Source organism: Marmota flaviventris, chromosome 7 (genome assembly GCF_047511675.1).
Source record: "Marmota flaviventris isolate mMarFla1 chromosome 7, mMarFla1.hap1, whole genome shotgun sequence".
NCBI classification, from domain to species: Eukaryota; Metazoa; Chordata; class Mammalia; order Rodentia; family Sciuridae; genus Marmota; species Marmota flaviventris.
In genome coordinates, this window is record NC_092504.1 from 73,032,819 (window position 1) to 73,040,890 (window position 8,072).

The 8,072-nt window shown below is 37.7% G+C and overlaps 1 pseudogene; it reads right to left on the reverse strand.

Annotated features, from left to right (window-relative positions):
• Nucleotides 1-5,251, reverse strand: part of LOC139706359 (broad substrate specificity ATP-binding cassette transporter ABCG2-like) — a 35,823-nt pseudogene extending 30,572 nt beyond the window's left edge.
• Between the last annotated feature and the right edge of the window lie 2,821 nt (nucleotides 5,252-8,072).

The window sequence follows — 8,072 nt, forward strand, 5'->3', positions numbered from 1 at the left end:
TCAGTGACTCCACAGAGCTTCAGAGCCCAGGGAATAATTTTCCTTCCCTATCTTCACACCCAGATGGAGCACAAGTGATTATGGTGACTTCTAAGCACTTCCAGAATACTTTATATGAGGATTTGACAGGGGCATATTTCAGGAGAAAAAGAGAAGTGAAGGAAGGGCAAAAGGGCAACAGTAGATCCTTGGAAATGATTCAAAGTTAGAATTGTTACCATTGCCTACAGGTTCATATTCCAGATCCTTTCTTCCTCTCCTTTTAACCTCTTTGTCAGTCTTAAGGGACATTATGTAAATTCGGTGTAAATAAGATTGGTTCCTTGAGCATGTTCAATTGGAAGCATGGTATACTACAAGCCAAGGCTCTTGCCCATATAGAAACAGGGAAAACCTAAAAGGAAAACCCACCCATACTTACCTGTACCACATATCCTGAATGACATTGGAAATTGTCAGGGTGAGGTACTTCATGTACCCAAAGATTTTCATATAATACTCTTGGTTCTTTCCTTGCAGCTAAGATATCTAATAACCTATAAAAGGACACACATGTTGTGAGAATTTTCCTTACTATAAAGGTCACATCTCTCACCTATTCTGAATCCAAATTCTGTTCAGGTTAGAAAGTGAACTAGCCAAAATATTCTGTGGTTTAACATATGCGTGTACATGCACGCAGACACACAAATTCTTACTTTCCTTTATCATGTGGTATAAGAAAGCCAAAAAAAAAAAAAAAAACGTTAAAGCAAGATATCATTTGCTTATCCAGTACAGATCTTCCAAGTGACCCTCACCTTTATGGATCCTACCCAAGCAATAAGAGCATTTACCTCTGAGTTATGTCCCACTGAGACCTTCAGCTCCTTATCTACACTTTTAATATTATTCCTTTATTTTCCTTTCTCATTATCTCATAACAAGGTCAACTGCTTTGTGCTAATTACTTTATCATGCTGTGTTGAAATGCTGAATTTAATAAGAATTCCTGGTCCTAGGATTAAAACCATAAGATAGTCCAAATGCACATTATCCACAGGACAAAGGCCCAGACAAGACATGAAAAGAAAATGCATGTCATTTGTAAAAGCACACAGAAACAGCACCAAAAGTCTTATTTGTGCTTTCTGTTATACTCACAGTGATTTGCCTCCACCTTGGGGTCCCACGATGGCATTAAGGCCAGGTTTCATGATCCCCCTGTAAACACAAAAACATACTGATTTATTATTTCACTTTTTAAAGAGTTCTATAGGTTCAGGGGCTACACTGAATATATTATTGAAGGCTAATGAAATTGCAGACATATAACAAGAACCAAATTTTAAGGAAAAAATCATTGGTTAAAAATAGTCTAGTATACATAGGATATAAATCACTAGTCAAGTCCTATGAGAGAAAAGCCTCAGATCCTTCAAAATCCCTTTCATTTATTCATGAAGCCACTAATCCCTAAATGGAAATGACACATTCTATATCAACAATCTGTGAAATTCTTATAAATAATCTCCATTCCTCTTACTCTTCTTAAACAGCTTCTGAATAATGTTTGATGATCAGCCTCTTCAAATCCCCTGGCATGCTTCCCAGTCAAGTAACACACAATTAATAAATCAATGATTTGTAGACTATCAGGAGTAGTGTTCTCACTTTTAAAATCTAATCAGAACAAAAGAATCAATACATCTTAAATAGAAATAAAAGACTGGAATAAAGCACTCTAGAGTATAAGAAACTATCACCTGTTCTTCACATTTGAGAAAAACATCTTACCAATTAAAAAGGCAAAACATGCCCTAGGATAGATGATTTACTGCTTTGTTCAGGATCTGATAAATGGACTGGAAAATGATCTGTGTAGAATTAGGAGACATCCCTCTAGCATGGATGTCCTTTGGGGATGTGCAGGCACAAAACAGATACAGTTGTGCTTCAATCTAATTAAGTGTGTATGTGAGGGTAGTGAGTATTCAGATAGAGAAGAAGGGGGTGATGATGGCAGTGTTGACTGTGCTAAGACCCAAGATGAAGTCAAATAGGCTGAATTTTGTCCTAAATATAAGAGGTGAATCTACTAAGAAAATTAAATGGAGGAAGGAGAACTAAGGGCAGGGACGTTGCAGGTGCACAGGAATGATCAAAGAGCAGTTTGACTTAACCCATTCAGAACACTGGTGTCTATGCCAGTCTCTCTTTAGAACTGTAAGGTACCTCAAAATGTGTTTTACAGTGGCCCACAGCACTCACACCACTAGGACTTTGGCATTCATGGCCGGTGCCACCTAATATGTCTCACAATGATACTAGGGCAGCTGGGGGCTGAGGTGAAATGTACCTTTCACTTTGCTTTTTAACTAGGAACAACTCACTCAATTACTGAACTAATATAATGAGCGTGTGATAAACCAGGAACAAGATGTGACACAGAAAATTCTTACTCTTTTGGTAACCTTCCTCCCCCAGTGTAAGGACACACAAATGACTGGGTACATCTGGGGGTGAAGATCAGTGTTAGAATGGGTGTTTAGCATGCATAAAGTCTTGGGTTCAATCATTAGCAAACTCCCAAATTAAAAATGCTTGGGTACACTCTCAAAGTGCATTTGTATATAGTTCCTAATGATCTTCTTTATTAATATCTACCTAGAAACTGCTTCTAAAATGAGTAGGAAAAGCCTTCTTATTCCCTAAGTCTTCATTCAGTGCCTGGAAAACTTCCCAGGTTTTTAAGATATGTACTGAAGGAAAGATCAAGCCATCCTGAATGATTCAACCAAAACCAAATGTAAATATGTAAAGGCAAAGTATTTCACAGGTACCAGTGTTTGGTTTTCTTTGACACTAAACCCAGTGTTGCAGAAAATGGAAGTAGTGTAGATTCCCAAATGCCATAGTTCCAATGTGGAGAGGTAGCTAATTCCATATCCATTGAGGCAGCTGGAAAGGATAAGCAAGGTAAATGAACCCTCACACAGAGTGTATTTTATATCTATTCAACCTGCACATATTCAAAGCATGGTACATTCACTTCTTTCATCACAAAATCTGTAGGGACAAACATATTTTAATTACTGTATTTCACAAAGGCTTGTTAGCTTTTCATAAGTCAAGTCTATCTAATGTAGTAAAAGATCCAAGCCTTTTATCCACCATTTCTCTCCTTATTCTCCTAGTCAGGATTTCCTAAACCTAGAGAGACAAGAAGTAGGCAAGATAGCAGGTGTTGCTGCATGGACAGAGATCCCATCCTAATAGCAGTCAAGGCCTCAGCCCAATCAGCCCTCAGATCCTCACCATTTCTTTTCCACCTATGCCTCAACATTTTCTATGCTATTTTATCACTTCCTTGATCTGAAGGGAGTTGCTGGAATTAACAAAGAAGTATAAAGTCACATAAAAAAATATCTAGAAAACAGAATGAATGTCTAATTCCATATAGATCTGCAGCCACATTGAGTCAAAGTACTCTTTTATAACTACTCTCCAGCCTTGGGGATCCAGGAAAAAGTTTTTGCTTTGTTTAGGAAGAATTTTTCCCTTGTGACACAAACAGAACTTATAGTGATGGTATCTATGCAAAGCCAAATTCACATCCTAACATCATATATGGGAATCAGAGACTCACAAATATCAGAAAAACATTGACACCCATAACGGTCAGTATCTGAACTCACAGAGGTACATGTGGTAGTGATAGGTTACATAGAAATATTCATTGCCCTCCTACTCTAGATCTCATTTCAACATTGCACTTTGAGTTCTGAATTTGTTGTGAGATGAAAAGAATAAAAATCATAATTGCCATGTACTTTAAAATATAATTATTTATTCCCAAATGACTTAAAATCATCATACTACAGTGACACAACCACATCAACATTTATAGCAGCCCAATTCACAATAGCTAAACTACGGAGCCAACCTAGGTGCCCTTCAACAGATGAATGGGAAAAAAATGTGGTATATATACACAATGGTATATTACTCAGCCTTAAAGAAGAATGAAATTGTGGCATTTGCTGGCAAATGGATGGAGCTAGAGAATATCACGTTAAGCAAAATAAGCCAATCCCAGAAAAACTGGAAGCTGAATGTTTTCTTAGGTATGTGAATGCTAATTTACAATAAGGCAGTGGGGGCTAGGGAAAAATAGAGTGGACTAGGCAGAGGGGAGTGAAGGGAAGGGAGAAGATACAGGGGTCAGAAGGTTAGTAAAATGAATTGGACATTATTACCCTGCCCTATGTGCATTTATGATTCCATGACTGGTGTTATTCCACATCATATACAACCAGAAGAATGAGAGGATATACTCTATTTCCATATGATGTGTCAAAATGCAAAATTCTACTGTCACGTAAAACTAATTAGAACAAATAAAAAATAGTTGATTTAAGAATATAAATTCTTATTACTCTGTACTTTAACTGTATAACTTCAATTAATTTACAGACATCTTATATTTAAATATGTTCTACCTGTCTTTATTAGAATAAGTGATAAGTAAATTGTTATAGAACAATTATAACTATTATAAAGAGACAATTTTAAAGCAACCATTCATTTAACACAGGTCTGTTTGAAAAGATAAGTACTTTCACAATATACTAGCATTTTAACTTTCTTGCTTCTAGACTATAAAGGATATAAAGTGCACAGGTACCAAAAATGCATCTGTTTCAGAAAGCACATTGTATTTCATAGTTTGGAAAGTTCAGAGTTACAATTATATACCCACAATTAAAAAACAATGATACAGGCATCCTTCCACCCAAACACAAGGCTTACCCATGAAAAACTAAAGACCTATTAATTGTTCAGTTTCTTAAATAAATATTGATATACGTTTTACAATCATTTTTAGAAATGGTGTGTCAGTTCAGTTCCTTTCAAACTAAACATACACTTAAAGATGACTCAATCATTTCAGTCCTAGTTTAGCCAAAAGATGTGAAAGCATATCTTAATATGTCTGTACACAGTCTTGAACACAGTAGCCAAGACCTGTATTCATTGTTGGTCAATATAGTGGTCTTTTAAAAAGTTCATGCACATACTTGATATTCCATAGTTCCTTTTCCTAAGTTGTTTTTTGATCAAATGGAAAGCCTTTCTTCTCTTTTACGTGATAAGAGACATTGTGAAAACTCAACACAGGCCCTTTCTTATCACTGGAAGTTGTCTCAGGGAGGTCATCAGAGTTTCTTTGGGACATGGAAATTGAACACAGGTCATTACTGAAAGACATCTGGATAGTTCTGCCTTTCTGTAGAGGGAAAAGCATTAGTAAGTTGATAGTCCATGTAAATCAAATTATAAACACTAGATAACAACATATGAACACATTTAAACCAGGATCCTTTTAAACTGTGCTGTAGTGAGTAGGTTCTTCTTTCTAAAGAAGAACCCCACATCACTGCGATAAAAAGAACCTTAGAACCTATAATGGGAGGCAGATCCAAACTAGAATACCTGCACTCCAATTAGATGTCACATTCCCAAATTAAGGTGTCCTAATAATTAAACAGTATGAAAATTATTCAAAACCCAGGAAGGCAGAAAAATGCAAATAATTATTAGTTTTGTCTGGCTTGAAAATCATAATATGATACAACCTCAATTCAGGAAGAGCCTAGAGGAGCATCATTCAGTGGTGGTATTTGTTTAATGTTAGTGTTTATAATATTTTTTACTACCAAAAGGAACTTATTCTAGCATTCTGGGGCAGGAGAGATTTCTCTGAATTTATAGTTGTACAACTTTGGTTGTTGTGCACCTTCAATCAGCAAAGTAGGTAAACGCCAACATTCTTTTACAATGACATTATTATTTCCTTCATGCACAAACATATGAAAATTATGAATTAAATCAAACCAATAGTTAAGCAGTTCAAAGCTTTAGAGCAAAAGTGAATATTAAGTTAAAAATATTTCATTACAGAAATTACAAAAGTTCCCTTAAAGTATTTAATCAGAATTAGACCTGTGGCTGAACTAAACTTGTTAAATTGGTTTTAAGTGCTAACTGCAATAATCCTAGCTCTCATTTTTAAAAGCCAAAGGCATTCATGAAGAACTTTATCTTTGCCTATGGTGGACTAGCTGCTCCAAACTAATCATCCTCCTGAGAACAACCATAGAAGCAGAGAGAACATGAGAAGGAGTGTGTGAAGAGTTCTCTGATGAGAGCAAGAAAGCCAATGGTACTGGAGGAACCAAAACTGTGTGGGCTCTCTCTCATCCAGCGAGTAGGTCCACAAAACAGGGTAGAGAAGAGTGTGACTGCAGAATTGCTAATCAAGACCTCTGGAGACCAAGCAGGAAACAGATCTGATTTTATTGCACAGTTACCATGTATATATTCTTAGGCAGTAGCTAAGCAGATTACAGGCAGCTACCAATGCAATTTCTGCTACCTGTCCTTGCAGTGACCAATTGAGGAGTGGACCATGGAGCAAGCACGGGGATTGCAACACATGGCCTCATGCCCAGGGCTGTGCCTATGGGGTAAGAGTTCTGCTGCTCACGTGCCTAGCACAAGGGAAGTTGCCTGCCACTCAGAAAACCTTGGTGTATGCCAGGTATGTAGTCCTCCATGTAGAAAATCCCACAAAGCAAGGAACAGCACTGGGCAATCCTAGAACCCTGTGCCTTTTCCCCTCTGGGGTTTGCAAATTCAAACTTTTACACACAGGGCACCACTCAGGAGCCAAGCAGAAAGAAGCTGCTAGAGGCATTGTCCAGGTAGCCCCTAGTATATCTGAGCAAATATCTCAACAGTCTTTCATCCAGGGAGACAAAATTTGGAATTGTGAGCCAGTGAAGGTGAGGATTCCTAGAAAACCAAGCTTTCGAGATCTCAGAAACATTATGTCCCGAGAATACAGGAAAACCAAAAAGAGACCATTCTCTGCTCAATCTAGGTCATCATTCTTGAAAAAATATCATCACCCAGATGGAGTGGCACATATTTTTGATCTTAGCAACTTAAGAGACTGAGGAAGGAGAATTTCAAGTTCAAAGCCAGCTTAGGAATTTAGTGAGGCCCTAAGTAGCACAGCAAGAACATGGTCTCAAAATAAAAAAGTAAAATAAAACGGCATGTGGATGTAGCTCACTGGTAAGGGCCCCAGATTAACAATACAAAGAAAAACAAAAGATATCCTCATTCAAATTTTCAAGTATGGCAGATATAGGAGCTAAAGTTCCAAAAATGAGAACATAAAAGAAGACCCACAGGTAATCCAGACTGGAGTTATTAAACATTGACATTAAAAGGTAGTTTTAATTACAATAGTAATATTTTAAGGAAAACAGATTATCACCTAATAACCACATCTTTAAAAAAAGATTAAAATAAAGAATTCAAGCTAGATATGGTGGTGCAAACCTCTAAATCCCAGCTACACAAGAGACTGATGTAGGACAGGGGGTCAGGAAAGCACTCTCCAGTGATGCTATTGAGCAGTCACTGAGGGTGGTTTTCTGGAGGAACAGTGCTATTCTAAGCACTAGTGTAAGGAACCAGCAGAAAGGCCAGAGGGCCTGAAGAGTGAAGGAGGGCAAGAAGACAGGTGATAAGGTCAAAGGAAGGAGAGCTCAGGCAGAGATCATTACTGACCACCATGAGAAATTTGACTTGGACTGGGAATGAGATTGAGGGTATCACAAAATTCTGAGTGAAGAAATGCCATGATGTAACCATATTTAAAAGGACCACTCTTACTTTTATCAGGGTAAGGATGGAGGAAGGAGATCATATAAAAGACTACTCTAACAACCAAAGAGCCAACAATGGGGACACTGTTCTCAATCCCTCCTCTGTTGCCTATGAGAGAACTTGGAAGACTTCTTTATCTCTGTATGTGCTGCCCCTGTGCAACACCACTTAGAAACTCCAAGAACAGAAATAGCCCCAGGTTTATCAGACACAACACACCAAGAACACACCACCTGTAGCACTCTCTCCTGGCCCACAAGAAAATGGGGGTGCAGGTGGGAAAGGCACAATACTTCAAGAGGAGGAGAACCTCATTCCCACAGCAAGGACTCTGTGGTCCAAACAGAGGA